At 43.3% G+C, this 22,626-nt stretch overlaps 1 protein-coding gene across 4 annotated transcripts in view; it reads left to right on the plus strand.

Moving 5' to 3' along the window:
• RHBDF2 (rhomboid 5 homolog 2) overlaps window positions 1–22,626 on the plus strand; it is a 125,002-nt gene that overhangs the window by 17,938 nt on the left and 84,438 nt on the right. Inside the window, exon 1 of one of the 4 annotated variants that reach the window (XM_073563155.1) lies at window positions 13,851–14,196. The exons of 2 other annotated variants lie outside the window; for them this stretch is intronic. The gene's annotated coding sequence lies outside the window, so the exon portion shown is untranslated. One more of the 4 variants, XM_073563156.1, reaches the window with a different exon arrangement.

The raw sequence follows: 22,626 nt of genomic DNA on the forward strand, positions 1-22,626 counted from the left end.
TCTTATCACATAATGGTATTACATATAGCTGGGATATGCCATACCATTCTGGTTGTTGATGGTCCCGTTTCTGCGATTTGACTAGATGACAAAGAGACCGAGTCTTCTTGGTTTCTATCCTGCAATATGCCACTGACTGGGCTGCTTGCTACAGTTTTGAGAAAAATTGCTCATCTGCTGCAGATCTCCCAGTCCTTTGATGAGCTCTCTATAACCCCACCATTACTGATTGGCAATTTTTCAGCCTGTGCACACACAGAACTGACAATCAGCTTGATAGGGGCAGGGTTGCACAGCAAAATACCTGCTTGGCACAAGACATTTAAGGGGGTTTTACACATAGCGATATCGCTAAAGCATCACCGATTTGGTGACGCAGCAGCGATATCGCTAGCAATATCGCTATATGTGATACTTACCTCCGACCGGCTCCCCCGCTGTCCATCGCTGATCACGCTGCTCCATTTCTCGTCGTCTGCTTCCTGCTGGTGGACGTGGGCGGGAGGACGTCAGGATCGCTGCGTGTGAAAGGTAAGTAACGACCCCTAGGTCGCTGCTGCATCGCTGTGAGATCTGCCTGTGTGGCAGTTCACTAGCGACCACTTAGCGATGCACCAGCGATCCTGACCGGGTCATATCGCTGGTCGGGATCGCTGGTGCATCGCTAAATGTAAAGGGGCCTTTAGACCTCTAGTCATAATCTCCTTCTGCTAAAACACTGATTTTATTGATGCTACAGCAAGCGGTATATTAACCCGTTACCAACATCAGACGTATTATTACACCGATGTCGGTATTCCCTCCCTTTGATGTGGGCTCCGTCGGTGAGCCCACATCTTTCCCAGGACATGTCAGCTGTTTTGAACAGCTGACATGTGTCCGCAATAGCCGCAGGTGGAATCGCGATCCACCCGCGGCTATTAACTAGTTAAATGCCGCTGACAGCAGCATTTAAAAGGCGCTTCCAGCCATCTGGACAGAAATACGCGTATTGGTGACCCCCCGTTACGTGACCGCGGGTCACCGGTGCATCTGCATGACAACCTAAGGTCTCCTGGAGACCTCTATTGTTGTCAGTTCCGGCTGACCCAGTGGTCGGCGCTCATAGCAAGTCAGTAATTCGCCTACATAGAGGCAATCTGCTCATCGCCGCTATGTAGCAGAGCCGATCGAGTTGTGCCAACTTCTAATCTCCTATGGTGACTATCGAAGCATGGCAAAAGTTAAAAAAAAAAAAAAAAGTGTTTAAAAATATTTAAAAACAAAAAAGTTAAAATCACCCCCCTTTCGCCCCATGCAAAATATAACAATTTTAAACAAATCACATATACATATTTGGTATCTCTGCGTTCAGAATCGCCCGATCTATCAATAAAAAAAGGATTAACCCGATCGCCAAACGGCATAGCGAGAAAAAAATTAAAAACGCCAGAATTACGTTTTTTTTGGTCGCCGCGACATTGCATTAAAATGCAATAACAGGCGATTAAAAGATTGTATCTGCACATAAATGGTATCACTAAAAACGTAAGCTCGGCGCATGAAAAATACGCCTTGAAGATTCCGATAAATGTAGACACTATGGGTGTTTTTTTAACCCCTTACCTACAATTGACGTAATATTCCGTCCATGTGACCATGGACCTAATTACCATGGACGGAATATTACGTCATCGCGATCAGCGGCGCCCACGTGGTGAGCGCCGCTGATCGCGGCCGAGTGTCAGCTAATTATCATAGCTGACACCCGGCACAATGTGTCAGGGGCGGTCACGGACCACCCCCGACACGTTAACCCCTTGCACACCGCGATCAAACGCGATCGCGGTGTACCGGGGGTTAAAGGGAAGCATCGGCAGGGAGGGGGCTCCCTCCGTGCTTCCCTGAGCCCCCCACGGCAGCGCAATGTGCAGCGCTGCTGCGGGGGACTCCCTTCCTCCAGGCCCCCGAATCCAAGATGGCGACGGGGGCCTGAGGAAGCTGGCTTCCTCAGTGCCTGCAAAGCGCAGGCATGAGGAAGTCTGCAGCAGTGCCTGTGACAGATCGCTGATCTGTCACAGTGATCTGTGATGTGACAGATCAGCGATCTGTCACAGGACAGTGATGTCCCACCTGGGACAAGGTAATAAAGTAAAAAAAAAAAAAAAAAAGTGTTAAAAATAATTTTAAAAAAATCGCTAAATAAATTAGTTAAAAAAAAAAAAAATATTCCCCAATAAATCCATTTTTTGAAAATAAAAAAAAAACAAAACAATAAAAGTACACATATTTGGTATCGCCGCGTCCGTAATGACCTGCCCTATAAAACTGTCCCATTAGTTAACCCCTTTAGCGAACCCCTTAAAAAATAAAAATAAAAAACGAAGCAAAAAATAATGATTTATTATCATACCACCGAACAAAAAGTGCAATAACGCGCGATCAAAAAGACGCATATAAATATGCATGGTACCGCTGAAAACGTCATCTTGTCCCGCAAAAAACGAGCCACCATACAGCATCATCCGCAAAAAAATAAAAAAGTTATAGCTCGCAGAATAAAGCGATACAAAAATAATTATTTTTTATATAAAATTGTTTTTCATTGCAAAAAACCGACAAAACATAAAAAAACGACCTAAATGAGGTATCGCTGTAACCGTACTGACCCGAAGAATAAAAACGCGTTATCAATTTTACCGCACGCGGAACGGTGTAAACGCACCCCCCAAAAGAAATTCATGAAAAGCTGGTTTTTGTTCATTCTGCATCCCAAAAATCGGAATAAAAAGCGATCAAAAAATGTCACGTGCCCGAAAATGGTACCAATAAAAACGTCAACTCGTCCCGCAAAAAATAAGACCTCACATGACTCGGTGGGTCAAAATATGGAAAAATTATAGCTCACAATATGTGGTGATGCAAAAACTATTTTTACAATAAAAAGCGTCTTTTAGCGTGCGACAGCCGCCAAACATAAAAACCGCCATAAATCGTAAATCAAACCCCCCCGTTATCACCCCCTTAGTTAGGGAAAAATAATAAAACTAAAAGAAAATGTATTTATTTCCATTTTCCCGCTAGGGTTAGGGCTAGGGTTAGGGCTAGGGTTAGGGTTAGGGCTAGGGTTAGGGCTAGGGCTCAGATTAGGGTTAGGGGTGTGTTGAGGTTAGGGTTGGAGTTATAATTGGGGGTTTCCACTGTTTGGGCACATCAGGTGCTCTCCAAAGGCAACATGGCGTCTGATCTCAATTCCAGCCAATTCTGCGTTGAAAAAGTCAAATGGTGCTCCTTCCCTTCCAAGCTCTGCCATGTGCCCAAACAGTGTTTTACCCCCACATGTAGGGTATCAGCCTACTCAGGACAAATTACAAAACCACTTTTGGGGTCCAATTTCTCCTGTTACCCTTAGGAAAATAAAAAATTGGGGGCAAAAATATAATTTTGCGGAAAAAAATGTTTTTTTTATTTTCACGCCCAGGCGTTATAAACTTCTGTGAAGCACTTGGGGGTTCAAAGTGCTCTCCACACATCTAGATAAGCTCCGTGGGGGGTCTAGTTTCCAAAATGGGGTCACTTGTGGGGAGTTTCAATAGTTTAGGTACATCAGGGGCTCTCCAAACGCACATGACACCCGCATACCAATCCATCAAAGTCTGCATTCCAAAACGTCACTACTTCCCTTCCGAGCCCCGACGTGTGCCCATACAGTAGTTTTCTCCCACATATGAGATATCAGCGTACTCAGGACAAATTGGACAACAACTTTTGGGGTCCAATTTCTCCTGTTACCCTTGGGAAAATAAAAAAAATGGGGACTAAAAGATGATGTTTGTTGAAAAAATACGATATTTTTATTTTCACGCCCGGTCGTTATAAACTTCTGTGAAGCACTGGGGGGTTCAAAGTGCTCACCACACATCTAGATAAGTTCATTAGGGGGTCTAGTTTCCAAAATGGGGTCACTTGTGGGGGGTTTCCACTGTTTAGGTACATCAGGGGCTCTCCAAACGCAACATGACACCCGCAGACCATTCCATCAAAGTCTGCATTCCAAAACGTCACTACTTCCCTTCCGAGCCCCGACGTGTGCCCATACAGTAGTTTTCTCCCACATATGAGGTATCAGCGTACTCAGGACAAATTGGACAACAACTTTTGGGGTCCAATTTCTCCTGTTACCCTTGGGAAAATAAAAAAATGGGGACTAAAAGATCATGTTTGTGGAAAAAATACGATTTTTTTATTTTCACGCCCGGTCGTTATAAACTTCTGTGAAGCACTGGGGGGTTCAAAGTGCTCACCACACATCTAGATAAGTTCATTAGGGGGTCTAGTTTCCAAAATGGGGTCACTTGTGGGGGGTTTCCACTGTTTAGGTACATCAAGGGCTCTCCAAACGCAACATGACACCCGCAGACCATTCCATCAAAGTCTGCATTCCAAAACGTCACTACTTCCCTTCCGAGCCCCGACGTGTGCCCATACAGTAGTTTTCTCCCACATATGAGGTATCAGCGTACTCAGGACAAATTGGACAACAACTTTTGGGGTCCAATTTCTCCTGTTACCCTTGGGAAAATAAAAAAATGGGGACTAAAAGATCATGTTTGTGGAAAAAATACGATTTTTTTATTTTCACGCCCGGACGTTATAAACTTCAGTGAAGCACTGGGGGGTTCAAAGTGCTCACCACACATCTAGATAAGTTCCTTGGGGGGTCTAGATTCCAAAATGGTGTCATTTGTGGGGGGTTTCCACTGTTTTGGTACATCAGGGGTTTTCCAATCGCGACATGGTGTCCGATCTCAATTCTAGCCAAAAACGTCAAATGGCGCTGCTTCCCTTCCGAGCTCTGCTATGCGCCCAAATAGTCATTTACACCCACATATGGGGTATCAGCGTACTCAGGACAAATTGCACAATAATTTTTAGGGTCCTGTTACCCTTGGAAAAATAAAAATTGTGGGTGAAAAGATCATTTTTGTGGAAAAAATATCATTTTTTAATTGTACCGCTGTACGTTATAAACTTCTGTGAAGCCCTTGTGGGTTCAAAGTTCTCACCACATATCTAGATAAGTTCCTTGGGGGGTCTAGTTTCCAAAATGGGGTCACTTGGGGGGGTTTCCACTGTTTAGGTACATCAGGGGCTCGCCAAACGTGACATGGCGTCCGATCTGAATTCCAGCCAATTTTGCATTGAAAAAGTCAAACGGCGCTCCTTCCATTCTGAGCTCTGCCATGCGCCGAAACAGTGGTTCCCCCCCACATATCAGGTATCAGCGTAGTCAGGACAAATTGCACAATAACTTTTGCAGTCCAATTTCTCCTGTTACCCTTGGTAAAATAAAGAAAATTGAACCTGAAGTATTTTTTTTGTGAAAAAAAGTTAAATGTTCATTTTTTTTTTAATATTCAAAAAATTCCTGTGACGCACCTAAAGGGTTAATAAACTTCTTGAATGTGGTTTTAAGCACCTTGAGGGGTGCAGTTTTTAGAATGGTGTCACTTTTGGGTATTTTCTATCATATAGACCCCTCAAAGTGGCTTCAAATGTGAAGTGGTCCCTAAAAATAAAATGGTGTTGCAAAAATGAGAAATCGCTGGTCAATTTTTAACCCTTATAACTTCCTAGCAAAAAAAAATTTTGGTTGCAAAATTGTGCTGATGTAAAGTAAACATGTGGGAAATGTTATGTATTAAGTTTTTTGTGTGCCGTATCGCTGTGATTTAAGGGCATAAAAATTCAAAGTTGGAAAATTGCGAAATTTTCAAAATTTTCGCCAAATTTCCGTTTTTTTCACAAATAAACGCAAGTTATTTGAATGCAATTTTACCACTAACATGAAGTACAATATGTCACGAGAAAACAATGTCAGAATCACCAGGATCCATGAAAGCGTTCCAGAGTTATGACCTCATAAAGGTACAGTGGTCAGAATTGTAAAAATTGGCCCGGTAGTTAACGTGCAAACCACCCTTGGTAGTGAAGGGGTTAAGCAAAGTTTGGAATTTTTTTTTCACCACTTGGATAAAAAAGAACCTAGACATGTTTGGTGTCTATGAACTCGTAATGACCTGGAGAATCCTAACGGCAGGTTAATTTTACCATTTAGTGAACCTAGCAAAAAAGCCAAACAAAAAACAAGTGTGGGGTTGCACTTTTTTTGCAATTTCACTTGGAATTTTTTTTCCTGTTTTCTAGTACACAGCATGGTAAAAACCAATGGTGTCATTCTAAAGTACAACTCATCCCACAAAAAAATAAGCCCTCACATGGCCATATTGTTGCAAAAATAAAAAAGATATGGCTCTGGGAAGGAGGGGAGCGAAAAACGAAAGCGTAAAATCGAAAAAAGCTCCGGGGGTTAAGTGACACATCACAGGAATTAAGGTCTCTGCCCTACATCAGAGCTCTCAGATTAAATGGCAAAAGCCTACTGATAAATTCTTTTTAAAAAAGCATTATATTTTTCCCAGATTACAGATGGGCGGACCCCAAGATGTTCGGGTTTGGCCAAACAGTTAAAAAAAAAAAAAAAAAGTTTGGGTTCGGGTACCAGATCAGTACCCGAACCTGATCCTGGAATTATTCATTTGAATGAGGGGCCTGAATGTCACGTGGACCCGTCCTGTGTGACGCGACCCGCCGGCCGGTAACTGTAAATATCAAGACGCGGCACGTGATACAGTCCTGTGTGACACGGCCCGCAGGCCGGTATCTAAAACAACAAGACAAGGGGAAGGGAAAACAGTTACAACGGTGGGCCCTGCAATTGGGAAAGAGGACGTGGAGACCTCCGGCACTCCCCTGAGTCAGTGTCCCTAACGCTCCTAATGTTCCCTATGCCGGTTCCACACCGGGCGCCGCTCAGGATACCTGTCGCCCTAGCACACCCTACACCTATCCCTTGCTAGGGAGCTGGGTGGAACAGGCACTGGCCCCACCGCTGTACTAATACACACGAAGGAAAAACACAAACAGGGAAACACCACTTAACTTTACTCTGTTGCACTTGCTCCTGGCAACAGAGTCCACCACCAGAATGCAGCTCTCCTCCTGAAACGCCGCTACCAAGCTCTGTCAGAGCTACAAGGAAATCCCTTATGACTCCTTCCACACCAGGGCTAAGACAGTGCTGCAAGGAACGTTCTCCAGCTCCTTCCTCCACCAAGGATGGTTGAAATGAATACTATCACCAACGCTGATTGCAACACCTGTGACTCTTTTATAATAATCCAAATGGCCACCGGGGGCAAAAACCACACTTAAGCACAGCTTAAGGAAAAAAAAAAAAAAGGTTACCTGTGCTTTTATCTGTCCTGATCCCGCATGGATCATGACACTGAACATCCATTGTTTGCCACGCTGTCATATGTATGACAAACACTACTTCTGTTTGGCGGTAAAATCATTACCACCAGCCAGACAGCTGCGATTCTCATGCTGTCAAATGACTGCATGAGCCCGCATCTGTGATCGAAGGTATAAAGTTCACCTTTTGGTCACTGGTGTCAGCTGATGAGACCACTGCTTCCATCAGTCGATGCTTGTCGCTATTAAAAGTGAGAGCAGACTGTGGCTGATGGGAGTATTCATCAGGCAGCGTCTGCGCTGCAAATAAATAATTAAAAAAAAAAAAAAAAAAAGCATGGGTTTCCCTGTATTTTTGATAACCAGCCAGGCAAAACTGACAGTTGGGGGCTGCAACCCTCAGCTTCAGCAAAGCTGGTTATCAAGAATAGAGGGGTACCCACGCGTTCTTTTTAATTATATTATGGTTTTGAAAACCAGCCTTGCAAAAACAGACGGCTGGGGACTGTTATTCTCAGGCTGGTAAGGGGCCGTGTATATTGCCCCCCCTCCCCCCAGCCTAAAGATAGCAGCTCGCAGCTGCCTAGAATAGGCGCTTCTATTTAGATAATCCAATTCTGACACTTTACCCGACTATTCCTACTTGCCCTCTGGCGGTGACAAGTTGGGTTCATATTTGTGAGGTTGAAATCACCTTTGTATTGTCCGGTGACATCAAGCCCATGGATTAGTAATGGAGAAGCGTCTATAAGATGCTTCTCCATTACTAATCCTATAGTTATATTGTAAATAAACACACAGCAAGAATACAGTTTATTTGAAATAAAGCAAAACACAGTTATACTCACCTAATGCCCATTCCATTCCCTCGTCTCCTGTAATAAAACAAATAAACAATATCCCTCACCTGTACGTCATTCTGTCCCACACCGTAATCCATGTCTTTGGGTTTTAGTTTTCAACCTGGACTGTGCTAAAATGCGACCGTCCAGGCTGAGAACCACTGATGGATGAGCTGCTGCGAGCACAGCATCAGTGAGCAGCGGTGCCCTCTTCGAAGTTACCGCAGGTCACTAAGGCTGCGTTCCCAGCCGGGCCAATGAAATGCAGTGACCTCCTTCCAGTGAAATCACCACTAGCACAGTGAGAAAAAGTCTCAGTGCAGAGGCGAGTTGACCACAGTGAAATTTTCCCCGGTGAACTCCTCTCTGCATCTAATACTGTAGATGTGCCTTTTTTGGAGCGGCTGTTTTTAGGCTGGAGGGGGCCAATATCCATGGCCGCTTGCTAGCCTGAGAATACCAACCCACAGCTGTCTGCTTTAGTAAGGCTGGTTGTCAAAAATGGGGGGCCACGCCATTATTTTTTAAACTTATTTAAATTTTTAAAAAACGACAGCGTGGAGACACCTCTATTCTTGATAACCAGCCTTGCTAGCGCTGATAGCTGAGGGTTGCAGTTTTTCCTGGCTGGTTATCAAAAATACAGGGCAACCCATGCCTTTTTTTCTTAAATTATTGTTTATTTAATTTTCATCAGCCACCTCCTGCTCTCACTGTTATTAGCGGCAGCAGGCGTTGTCTGATGGGACCAGTAGTCCCATCAGCCTACACCAGTGACCGGAGGTAAACTTTATACCTCCGATCACAGCTGCGGGCTCACGCTGACATTTGACAGTTTACAAACAACGGCTGTCTTGCAAGCGGGGATGATTTTACTGCAAATCAGAAGCGATGTTTGCCGCGTTGTCATGCTCATGACAGTGCGACAAACACCCGGTGTTCGGTGGGGCCAAACCTGAACAGTATCACGGACTTCCTGGTGATGTCCGTGCCTGAACAGTAGGTGTTCGGTACAAACACTGAACTTTATTGTTGAGGTTTGCCCATCTCTATTCCAGATACATTGACACTATAAAAACTATTTGATTGTAAATGCGGGGAAAACTGTAACCTTCCTATCTGTAGTACTGTTTATGATCGGTGCCTATTCGCAGATGCCTTTGTCTCATCATTTGCCAGGGAAAAGTGGATTAGTTGTGTTTTCTAGCCTTACATAATGTTTTCATGATCTGAGTGACAACAGAAATATTGGGCTTCAACTTTCCAGTTATTACTCATTGGGCTGGATAGGGAGGAAACATGATGGGATATCCAATCTAAAACTACAAGATTGTGGATGATGTCTCGCGCTTTTTTTTTTCCAAAAGTCATTACATGAAATCTGCTTTTGTGTAAAGATTTTTTTTTTTTTGTAGTGACTTTAAACATATCCCTAAGATAGCTGTCGGCTGGACACTTGACAGACAGCTATTCCTCCCAACAGCCGCATGTACGCCAAGCCTAGATTGCTAATGTTCTCAACAGAAAGAGGCTAATAAGTCGCTTCTTGACAGCTCTGATGGCAGCTTATTACTGTCTTGGCCAAAATTTTGATTTACACAATTTATTTTCACAAAGTTTGTGGCTTCAGTTTGAATAGTGGCAATTTGTAAGTGAAGATACAATGAATGGTCATAAACGGTCATTCCTTGTGATGAAAACACGTAATCACTCAATTTTAGTCGTGCCACAAAATGACCTACTTACATACATATCAATGATCTTCTCATAAGGTGCCAATCAGATATCAGTTTTTCCAGTTCTAGCCGTGTTTTTTCATGAACAGATCTCATTCCTATTATAGTCTTTTGGATTGTTGACATGTCCGCACATTTTTGTGGACTGCATGGTCCACACAAAATTACACACTTGTTCAAATTTGATCTGAGTGTCTGATCAAACTCGCCATTGCAAATTTATGAGAAAAATTGGACAGCACTCAGATGCCATATGAGAACTTCAACCTGATGAAGACGGGGTGCTGTCGAAACGCGTTGTGATTTAAGAAAAACCTCCTTGTCCTGGTCTTTTCTATCGCTCCTGTGACCGTTTTTTATCTATCACAAATGAGAACTGTCTGTCTTTTTTTTTTTTTTTTTTTTTTTTTTTTTTTTTTCTCCAGGACTGTTTTGACACCTTTAGAAACCTCCATCAGTTTTTTGTTTTTTAAAATAAATGAGGAAGTGCTGATGGTAAAAACTGACACTGACCAAACTCCTCTGATTAAAGAAACTAATGAAACGCAGACCATTTTTTTCACTTGTAATGGAGCCTGATGAAGGGGCCTTCTGAGCCCTGAAAGCTTGCAAATATAATTTCTCTGGTTAGCCAATAAAGATATCAATCCTTGAATACCTTTCTCATTTTTTTGGGACCGAAGTATTTACATTGCATACAAGAAGAATCATTGACGTCTGTATGAGCCCTTAAAGGGAATCTATCAGCAGGTTTTTGCTATTTAATCTGAGGACAACCTGATGGAGGGGTTAAAACACAGATTTCAATGGTGTATTACATGTCCAGCTGTGTGCTGTTGCTTACTTATTCACAACAACGTTAATCAGCAGGTGATTAATCCTTTAGTCTATTAGCCTGTGTGCACTCATCTGACTCCGCTCCCTTCTGTGAGCTTACTGTCTATACACGTTGTACATAGTGCCTGGTGTGGGCAGGGTTAGCTTTCTCGGCTCTGATGCATTTCTAAATCTAAAAGCTCTGATTGCGTCAGGACGGGTACACCCAGTAAACTAAGTGATGCATTGTTGGATTCAGGGTCTCTTTGCCTAAATCATGTTGCGCTCACATGGGGTAGCAAAAACCTGCTGACAGATTTCCTTTAACTCAGGAGAATGTATTACCGAGGATTAAACGGCTAATATTACTCTTATGTTGATTGAATTATAACAGCAGACTTTTTGATTTAAAAGGAGGCTGGTGTTTGAAATTATTGCCTTCTTTTGTTGACTTTAAGGAAATACGTGCGGTCATTGCTTTGCATCAAAAGGACTTTACCATACCTTGCAAGCAGCATATTGCTGCTTCTAAGCTTGCCCCTAAATCAACCATTTATTCTATCATAAAGAACATCAAAGAGAGAGGTTCAGTTGCTGTGAAGAATTCAGGACAACCAAGAAAGTCGAACAAGTGCCAGAAAGTCTCCCTAGAGAGCATTCAACTATAAGATCAGTTTAATTCCAGTGCAGAGCTTGCTCAGGAAAGACAGCAGTCAGTTGTCAATGCATCAGCATGCAGAGTGAAGCAAAGGCTTTTGGAGGCGGGCCTTGTGTCAAGAAGAGGCAGCTAGAAGCCACTTATCTCCAAGAAAAACACAGAGGACAGACTGACAATCTGCAGGAAGTACAAGGAATAGGACTGCATAAGACAGTAGTAAATTTTTTATTTTTTTTTTCCTGAAGCCCCCTTCAGACTATTTGGGACTTTGGGAAGAATGTCCTGAGAAGGAAAGCTGAGTGCTACCTTGAGTTATTTTTCATGCCAGCAGGAAAGTATCCTGAGACCATTTATGTGTGGGGTTGCTTTTCTTCCAAGGAAGTTGGCTCGGTAAACGAAATATTTACATTTTTGGTGCGTGACAAACTCCACAGATCTAAGTCCCATTGAGAACATGTAGTCAATTCTCATAAACCCAGTGCACAAACAAAATCACTGAAATTAAGCTAAACGCCAATCTCTGAATATGCATGAATGGATTTTCATTAGTCAGGAGTTGGTCCAGAAGCTGATTCCCAGGGTTCCAGGAAAATTGCAGAGGTCTTGAAAAATAGGTCAGCTCTGTAATTAAGTCTCTGCATAAACTTGATGTATTTGTCAATGAAAGGTTAAAAACTTATGAAATGCAGATTATAGATGTTTCTATGGTCACTGAAGTTCAAACTAAAAGATCTTAAACCTGGAAGCAGCAAACTGTGGGGAAAAAAAGTGTGACCATCACAAAACGTTTGGACACAACTGTGTATGAGAACTACGTATCAGTAATGTTTAAATTCAGCATCCCTCTTTTTCCATAAAATGTGTTGTCGGAATAGTCATTGACATTAGCTGGTTGGGTTCTGCCTATGTTATTCTTATGTGTTTCAGATGATAACATTCAACTAGGTGCCTAAAGATTTGAGCAGGCGAGCTCATTCAATCCGCATTGGCGATCAGCTGATCTTCTTGTGCTAACTATATAAAATAAGTTTTAAAATAAATCGAAGTAGCCTAAGAAAGCCATATTGCCCTTATCAAGTGCTTACCGGGTTCATGCAGGTTGCTCTGTTCAGGTTCATAACCGGAGTATGCAAGGCCATGGAGATAATGAAAAAGACAACATGCTTGAGGCAAAGGCTGCTCACCATGATTGATGAGCCTTGTTCTAAAGTCCTCCATACACGTTGGGCTACCGTCGGAATAATCTGCCAGGACCAATGGATTTAGCCGTTGGCCTGTCTTTGGGGGATCTAGCATGTCCGATTTTTGGACTGCTGAATCTCTTGTTCTCCAAGCGATAAGCAACCGTCTGATATCTGGCAGCGACCGTCTCATAGACAATGCAGGAGCACTTAGAGTAAGGGCCCCGTTCCATGCTTCAATGTCCCAGCGATCCCACCAACGATCCGACGTGGATGGGATCGCTGGGACATAGTTAGCTGATTGCTGGTGAGCTGTCACCTAGGCAGCCCCTCCAGCGATCAGGACCCGCGAGCATGCTAGTATCCAGGGTAAGCAGCGGGTAACTAAGGTAAAAAATCATGTTCTATTCACCTTATGACGTCCCGCGCAGCGTCCCCAGGCCTCCGCGATACATGCGGCAGGTCCCGTTCCCAGTGATACATTGCGGCAATGACCTTTGATGACGTCGCGGTCTCGCGAGACCGCTCCAGCATCGTGAGACACGACGTCAGCAAAGGTCATCGCAATGCATCACTGGGAACGGGAGCTGCCGCGTGTATCGCTGAAGCCTGGGGACGCTGCGCGGGACGTCGGAAGGTGAAAGTCTCCTCTCCTCCAGCCCGTGGATACCATCCGCAAATGTTCTGCTTACTTTTTGCATGGAGGGCCCAGCCACATGCGGAAAGTAAGCAGAACAATGCATTCCTATGTGGGTGGAATCGCCACAATTCCGCAAAATTAATGAGCATGCTGCGTATTTTTCCACGATGCGCTTCCGCCGCGGGAAAATCCGCAGCATTAGCACAGCATTGCGGAATCCCATAGGATTGCATGGGATGCTGTTTTTTTTGCGTTTTCGCGGCAAAATAAAACGCCTGAACGTGTGAACGCAGCCTAAGGGTTTATTTTGCCTGCAGCGCCACCAGTGTGTAAATGAAGTATTACAAAATGTCCATTAAAATCAGTGGGGTGTGTGTAATGCAGGGCGGGACAGGTCCTCCAGAGATGGATGCTTTTTGGAGTCTCCTTTCTGGCCAACAGTTGAGGATCCAGAATGGATGACCTGCCTCCACTAATGTAAAAAATCCTTAGAGTATGTGAAATGTATTTTTTTTCAGACTTATGTTGAGGACACAGACATTGACCTGTGAGTGCAGGACGGTTTTCTGTCTAAGTATTCAGCATTATTTTTTTTATTTTTTTTTTTTTTTTTTTTAAGAACTGTGTTTATTATCTCGTGAATGATCAACTCTATTTTTTTTTTATTGCCGCATGTTCTTTCCTGAGTTTGGGGGTTATATTGGAATCCAAATGTCCTGTTCCTCCCTGTTTCCACGGTGACCCATCTGTTTATTTGCTGAAAATCTGTCACCTAGTATTCTGCTGACTTAACTCCTATGCAGCTAGTGGTTCACAGTCACACAAGCCTACAGTGAATATCTTCGTTGTGCCTTTATCGATGGAGGAGCAGGAAGCGTTCTACCTCAGAAATATTTTGGAATCTTAAGAGTTAACACCAATAATTTTCAGAGCCAGGAAGTGTTCTGGAAGATTGGAAGATTTAGCTTCTATCATTGGCTGCCGGCACCCGATCGTCTCTGTGGCATCGGCCACGAGAGGACAGCAGGTCAGTTGTGAAGAATCTTGGGATGGGTCTGGAGGGCCAGTCTGGGCGTCTCGCCATGATGGAAGATGGGTTTGGAGATGCCGGCCTGGCGGTGGGCTCAGAGCTGCCCAGTAGGGGGACATGCTAGGTATTTACATAACGTTGGGGCTCTAATACTGATTTATTAGAACTCTAGAAAGTTATAGCAGATTTCATTCATTTATTTCTCTACTGTATAGATCTAAACTATATAGATATGGATATTCTCATCGGTTCTCTTCCTCCTTGGCATGTTGTACATTATTCACTATGTATAATTTCTAGTGAATTAGCGCTTCTCAAAACCATTGTATTTTCAGTTGAAAGAAGTGATTGTATTCAGCTTGTTGTAGATGGAATGATTTACAATGTAAATGACGGCAATAAATAAAACTGCCATAGTATGGCCAGATTTGTCACAGAGCATTTATTGTAGTAGTTGGCAGCGCTTTGTATTACTCTGCATTGCTTGAACTGTAATCTAGGACTTTGTAAATGTAGTTTATTTCCTGTGCCAACTTCTAGACTGACTGCGGCATTACTCATCTGCCATCATGTGCTAGACCTTACAATGACATGTCAGATGGTTTACCACGAGAGTATTGCTCAGTCATGGCCAGATTTTGCTGACCATGAAAATTACGGTTTTTCATCTCTTAGGACAGACGGTTGACTTCATCAGTTTGGATCGCCTGACTTTGGCCACCATGACTTACGTCTGTGTTTTCTGTTGGACAGCTTGTTTGTTATGGACACCCTCTGTTCACTTTGTTGGTCTTAGAGAAGTTGACTGTTCATTATGTTGAATTGTGTGTGTGTGTGTATATATACACACACATATCTGGGTTATGAGTGGTATAAATCTTTATAAATTTAGGATATACAGTTGTGCTCAAAAGTTTACATACCTCGGCATAATTTTTGCTTTCTTGGCCTCCTTTCAGACATTATGAATGATAACACCAAAACTTTTTCTCCACTCATTGTTAGTGGTTGGGTGAAGCCATTTATTGTCAAATTACTGTGTTTTTTTCTTTTTAAATCATAATGACAACTGAAAACATCCAAATGACCCTGATGAAAAGTTTACATACCCTGGTGATTTTGGCCTGATACCATGCACAGAAGATGACACAAATGGGTTTGAATGACTACTAAGGCTCTGTGCCCACATTGCGTTTTAATCCGGACACTCAAAACCGGACTCCTTCCCAGAAATCGCGCGATTTTACTGCGATTGTGTTGTGATTTTGCCGCGATATTCAAGCACTTTCCAAGCGATTTGAAGCATCGCTTGGACAGTGATTGACAGGTTGGTCACACTCGTCAAACATAGTGTTTGACAAGTGTGAGCAGCTTTTTACTATTGAGGCCGCCTATGCGGCATAAATAGTAAAAGATAAAATGTTAAAAATGATTAAAAAAAATAAAAAATCGGGGTATATTTACCTTCCGACGTCCCACGCAGTCTCAGCGACGCTCCCGTTCCCAGCGATGCCTTGCGAGACCTGTGATGACGTAGTCTCGCGTTGCTATAGCGATCTCGTGAGACCACCAGAGTCACGCGAGACTGTCATCACAGGACTTGCCGTAAGGCATTACTGGGAACGCTTAGGCCGGGAATGCAGCGCGGGACGTCGGAAGGTAAATATACCCCGATTTTTTTTTTTTTTTTTTTTTTTTTTTTTATTCGTTTTTTTACAAGGGTATGGTACCCAGGGCCTGGAGGACAGTCTCCTCTCCTCCACACCGTGGGTACCAACCGCACATGAGACGCTTAACTTCCCGCATGGTGGGCATAGCCACATGCGGGAAGTAAGCGATTCTCATGCATTCCTATGGGTGCGGAATCGCGGCAATTCTTTGCGACTCCGCAAAAAAGAATGAGCATGCTGCGTTTTTTTCCGTGATGCGATTCCGCCGCGGAAAAAAGCGCAGCATTAGCACAGCATGTGCGGAATGCCATAGGAATGCATAGGGTGCGTTCTGTACGAGTTTTTTAAGCGTTTTCGCCCCGAAAATCGCGGCAAAAACGCTTAAAAATCGCATTGTGGACACACAGCCTAAAGGTAACATTCTCACCTGTGACCTGTTTGCTTGTAATCAGTGGGATCCACACAGACTCTTGCATCTTTCATCCCGCCACTGACGCTTCTGGATTATGAGTCATGAGGAAAGCAAAAGAATTGTCAACAGATCTACGGGAAAAGGTAGTTGAACTGTATACAACAGGAAAGGGATATAAAAAGATATCCAAGGAATTGATAATGCCAATCAGCAGCGTTCAACCTGTGATTAACAAATGGAAAATCAGGCGCTCTGTAAAAACCAAACCAAGGTCAGGTATACCAACAAAAATTACATTTGGAGATTGGTCAACAAGACCTATGATGAAAGGAACACCATTTTCACTGTAAAGCACGGAGGTGGATCGCTGATGTTTTGGGGATGTGTTATAATTCTATTTACAAGCTATTTATTTATAAGTTTGGGCACACCTGGTCACAATTACTGTTAATTTTAAAAATTAAGAAACGGAAAATGGGCCAATGCAAACGTTTGGGCACCCAGCATGGTTAGCACCTAGTAGCACCCCCTTTTAAAAGTAAAGGGGGCTTTACACATAGCGATATCGCTAAAGCGTCACCGATTTTGTGACGCAGCAGCAATATCGCTATGTGTGATGCTTACCTCCGACCAGCTCCCCCGCTGGCTATCGCTGATCGCGCGAGATCGTCCAGGTCCATTTCTCGTCGGCTGCTTTCTGCTGGCGCCAATGAGCGACACGTGGACGCAGGCGGAGGACGTCATTATCGCTGCATCTGAAAAGTAAGTAACAACCGCTGCTGCATCGCTGGTGAGATCTGCCTGTGTGGCAGCTCACTAGCGACCATTTTGTGATGCACCAGCGATCCTGACCGGGTCATATCGTGGTCGGGATTGCTGGTGCATCGCTAAATGTAAAGGGGCCTTAACACAACGCTTGTAAATGCTTTTTGTAGCCAGCCAAAAGTCTTTCAGTTCTTGTTTGAGGGATTTTCATCCATTCTTCCTTGGAAAATTCTTCCAGTTCTGTGAGATTCCTGGTTCGTCTTGCATGCAATGCTATTTTGAGGTCTAGTCACAGATTTTCAATAATGTTCAGATCAGGGGACTGTGAGGGTAATTGTTAAACTTTCAGCTTGCGACTTTTGAGGAAGTCTCATTTGGATTTAGACGAGTGTTTAGGATCATTATCCATTTGTAGAAGCCATCCTTTAATTTCAGCTTTTTTTATAGAAGGTGTTGAAATTTCATTGAATCCATTCTTCCCTCTACACATGAAATGTTCCCCGTGCCATTGGCTGCAACTAATGATGGGCGAGTAGCATTGTTTGCTCGGTTCTCCCCGAGCATGCTCGGGTGATCTCTGAATATTTTGGCGTGCTTGGAGATTTATTTTTCGTCGTCTCAGCTGCATGATTTGCGACTTGTAGACATCCTAAATACATGTGGGAATTCCCTAACAAACAGGCATTGACACATATGTTCAAGCAATCTAGCAGTCGCAAAGCATGTAGCTGAGGCGTTTGACAGCGGGATTTAACTAGTTAATAGGCGCGGGCAGATCGCGATTCTGCTCGCGCCTATTGCAGGCACATGTCAGCTGTTTAAGCTGACATGTCACGGCTTTGAGGTGTGGGCTCACCGCCGTAGCCCACCTCAAAGTGCGGGATACTGCCAGCTGACATACTATTCCGTCAGCTGGCAGTAAGGGACATTTCTTAAAATAACCAATACCCTTTTTAGGTGTATTTTTATTTTTTCATTAAGAGAATGTGTCACATACATTTTTTTTTAACTGGTACCAGATTGTGATATTTTTTTTTTAGAATCTGTATTTCTGATTGCAGAGGATTATATTCTGTTTTCTGGACATTTATGGACGCTGCTCTCTTGGAGATATGGACATTGGACATATACATGTATATGTATCATAACACATAGGGGACTCTATTTCCTTTGGAGAATTTTCTATACATGTTCTTTTGTGTGGGAAGAGGTGAGCTGTAAGGGTATGTGCACACGTTGTGGATTGGGATCAGGAATTTCCTGAGCGGATTCTGCATCTCTTGCTAGAAAACGCATATAAAAATCCATTCCTTTTTTTTGTCGGATTTTGTGCGTTTTTAGTGCGGACTTGTTGCGGATTGGCCTGCGTTTTTACCCCTGCCGATTTCATTAATTCAATGGGTGTAAAATGCATGCAGATCCGCAAAAAGAATGCTGCGGAAAATAAACCGCTGCGTATTCCGTGCAGAGTTTTCAGCAGCATGTGCACAGCAATTTTTTTTTTTTTTTTTTTTTTTTTTCCTTTGGTTAACATTGTTTGGTCACACATTTGTGGATCCGCAATAAATCCGCAACGTGTTCACACACCCTAACAATACCTACTGTGAATGGTGGATTCTGTGATCTCTCATTGTAATCCTGCTAGTAATGATAATGAGGTGACTGCTGAACTTCTAGACTTGTCAGTCTATTAGAAAGTTTCTCTTTATTTTATAATATAAGGGGTGACACAAACTTTAACCCCTTCATGACCCAGCCTATTTTGACCTTAATGACCAGGCCTTTTTTTTTGCAATTCTGACTAGTGTCCCTTTACGAGGTAATAACTCAGGAACGCTTCAACGGATCCTAGCGATTCTGAGATTGTTTTTTCATGACATATTGGGCTTCATGTTAGTGGTAAATTTAGGTCGATAATTTTTGCGTTTATTTGTGAAAAAATTAGAAATTTGGCGAAAATTTAGAAAATTCCGCAATTTTCACATTTTGAATTTTTATACTGTTAAACCAGAGTGTTATGTGACACCAAATAGTTACTAAATAACATTTCCCACATGTCTACTTTACATCAGCACAATTTTGGAAACAATATATTTTTTTGTTAGGAAGTTATAGGGTTAAAAATTGATCAGCGATTTCTCATTTTTATAATAAAATTTACAAAACCATTTTTTTAGGGCCCACCTCACATTTGAAGTCACTTTGAGGGGTCTATATGGCAGAAAATACCCAAAAGTGACACCATTCTAAAAAAAACTGCACCCCTCAAGCTACTCAAAACTACATTCAAGAAGATTAACCATTCAGGTGTTTCACAGGAACTAAAGCAACGTGGAAAGAAAAAATGGACATTTTAATTTTTCCAACAAAAATTTTCTTTTAGCATCAATTTTTTCATTTTCACATGGGCAACAGGATAAAATGGATCCTAAAATTTGTTGGGCAATTTCTCCTGAGTACCCCGATACCTCATATGTGGTTATAAACCACTGTTTGGGCGCACGGCAGGGCTCAGAAGGGAAGGAGCGCCATTTGACTTTTTGAATGGAAAATATGCTGGAATATTTAGCGGTTGCCATGTCGCGTTTGAAGAGTCCCTGTGTGCATAAACATTGGAGCTCCTCCACAAGTGACCCCATTTTGGAAACTAGACCCCCCCAAGGAACTTATCTAGATGCATAGTGATCACTTTGAACCCCCAGGTACGTCACAAATTGATCTGTAAAAAAAAGTACTTTTTTTTCACAAAAATTTTCTTTTAGCCTCAGTTTTTTCATTTTCACATCAGCAACAGGATAAAATGGAACCTAAAATTTGTTGAGCAATTTCTCCTGAGTTTACGGATACCTCATATGTGGTCATAAACCACTGTTTGAGCGCACGGCAGGGTCCGGAAGGGAAGGAGCGCCATTTGACTTTTTGAATGGAAAATTAGCTCCAATCGTTATCAGACACCATGTCGCGTTTGGAGAGCCCCTGTGCACCTAAACATTGGCGCTCCCCCACAAGTGACCCCATTTTGGAAACTAGACCCCCTAAGGAACTTATCTAGATGTGTAGTGAACACTTTGAACCCCCAAGTGCTTCACAAAAGTTTATAACGCAGAGCCGTGAAAATAAAAAAAAACATTTTTTTCCTCAAAAAATTTTTTTAGTGCGCAATTTTTTATTTTCAAAAGGGTACCAGGATAAATTAGACCCCAAAAGTTGTTGTCCAGTTTGTCCTGAGTACGTTGGTGCCCCATGTGTGGGGGGGGACCACTGTTTGGGCACACATCGGGGCTCGGAAGGGAAGTAGTGACATTTTGAAATGCTGACTTTGATGGAATGGTCTGCGGGCATCATGTTACATTTGCAGAGCCCCTGATGTACCTAAACTGTGGAACCCCCCCCCCACAAGTGACCCCATTTTGGAGACTAGACCCCCCCAAGGAACTTATCTAGATGTGTGGTGAGCATCTTGAACCCCCAAGCGCTTCACAGAAGTTTATAACGCAGAGCCCTGAAAATAAAAAATATTTTTTTTTCCTCAAAAAAAAAATGATTTTTAGCCAGCAATTTTTTTTTTCACAAGGGTTGCAGGATAAATTGGATCCCAAAAGTTGTTGTACAGTTTGTCCTGAGTACGCTGGTGCCCCATATATGGGGGGGAACCATTGTTTGGTCACACGTAAGGGCTCGGAATGGAAGTAGTGGCGTTTTGAAATGCAGACTTTGATGTAACGACGACCGCAGACCATTCTGTTTGCAGAGCCCCTGATGTGCCTAAACAGTAGAAACCCCCCCATAAGTGACCCCATTTTGGAAACTAGACCTCCCAAGGAACTTATCTAGATGCCTGGTGAGCACTTTGAACCCCCAAGTGCTTCACAGAAGTTTATAACGCAGAGACGTGAAAAAAAAAAAATTTCCACAAAACTATTTTTTTAGCCCCCGAATTTTTTATTTTCCCAAGGGTACCAGGAGAAATTAGACCCCCAAAGTTGTTGTGCAATTTTTCCTGAGTACGCTGATACCACATATGTTGGGGTAAACCACTGTTTGGGCACACGTCGGGGCTTGGAAGGGAGGGAGCACAGTTTAACTTTTTGAGCGCAAAATTGGCTGGAATCAATGGTTGCACCATGTCGCGTTTGGAGACCCCCTGATGTGCCTAAACAGTGGAAACCCCACAATTCTAACTTCAACCCTAACCCCAACACACCCCTAACCACAGCCCTAACCCCAACACATCCCAACCCTAATCCCAACCCTAACAATAACCCCAACACTCCTCTAACCCGAATCCCAACCCTAACCCTAATTCCAACCCTAATTCTAATAAAATTTATTATTATTATTATTATTATTATTCCAACCCTAATGGAAAAATAATTTATTTATTTTATTAGTTGATCCTGCCTATGGGGGTGATAAACGGGGGGTTTATTTACTTTTCATTCTATTTTGATCACTGAGAGTTATCACAGTGATCAAAATGAATGAATGGAAATTGCAGCCGGCGGACTGCGCATGCGCCCGCCATTTTCCAATATGGCGGCGCCCATGGTCCGGGACACCGGGAGCCATAACGGCACTCGGTGAGTACCGGGAGGAGGGGCGATCGGAAGCCGGGGGAGCGGAGGGAAGGCGGGAGGGAGATGATGACAGCGGCGGCACATCGCCGCTGTCATTCAGTGGCAGGGGGCAGATTGCACCCGTTAACGTGTGTGTGGGGGGGGGTCGGATCGCTGTCACCAGCCATGTCCGATGCTACAGCAGCGTCGGACATGGCTGGATTGTAATATTTCATCAATTTTCATTGAAGAAATTTTACTATCGCTCTGATTGGCTGTTTCACTTTTAACAGCCAATCAGAGCGATCGTAGTCACGTGGGGACTAAGCCACTCCCCCTATGGTGAAGAACAAAGCCCCCTGTATCTGCGGGTCGGGTGACCTTTCAGTGACCTAGGTCACCCAACCCGCAGGGGGGCTTTAAAGTCATGACGCCACATAGGCGTCACTGGTCTGATTGGCACCAGTTTTTATGATGCCTATGTGGCGTCATTGGTCGTGAAGGGGTTAAAGGGGTTGTCCTCTACTACGTCTTAAATTACTACTGCTTATTGGGCACCAGACATCACGTGTCAACCCACAGCATCACAGCCCCGGGACTGCGAGTGCCAACACCACTGGAATGGAGCCGGCACGGGAGGTGAGTAACTGCGTTAATATTTTATCAGGGCCGAACATTTAGTTTAAGATGGGGTTGTCTTAGTAGTGGGCAACCACTTTTTAAAGTAAATTCTTCCAAAACTTTAAACTATGATTACAATGATTGACCATTTTCTGGTTATTGTTGACCAATGATTTTGAGACAAGGCACTCGCTAATATAGACTTTCTTGAATTTTGTCACTAAATATGAAAGCAGGTGTGTGAGCGAATGGGAGGTTGAATTGGGGAATGTGAGGTCGGACAGACGAGTTTGCGTGCACTTTATCACTTTTCGAGTTCTTAACTCCTTCATATAATGTGCCGCAAGAGACTGTGTCACGCCGTCAGCAAAAAAACAGAGGGCGAGCCGGCAGCGTCTGATGT

This window comes from Dendrobates tinctorius, unplaced genomic scaffold (genome assembly GCF_039654945.1).
Source record: "Dendrobates tinctorius isolate UK_male_01 unplaced genomic scaffold, ASM3965494v1 ptg000383l, whole genome shotgun sequence".
NCBI lineage: Eukaryota > Metazoa > Chordata > Amphibia > Anura > Dendrobatidae > Dendrobates > Dendrobates tinctorius.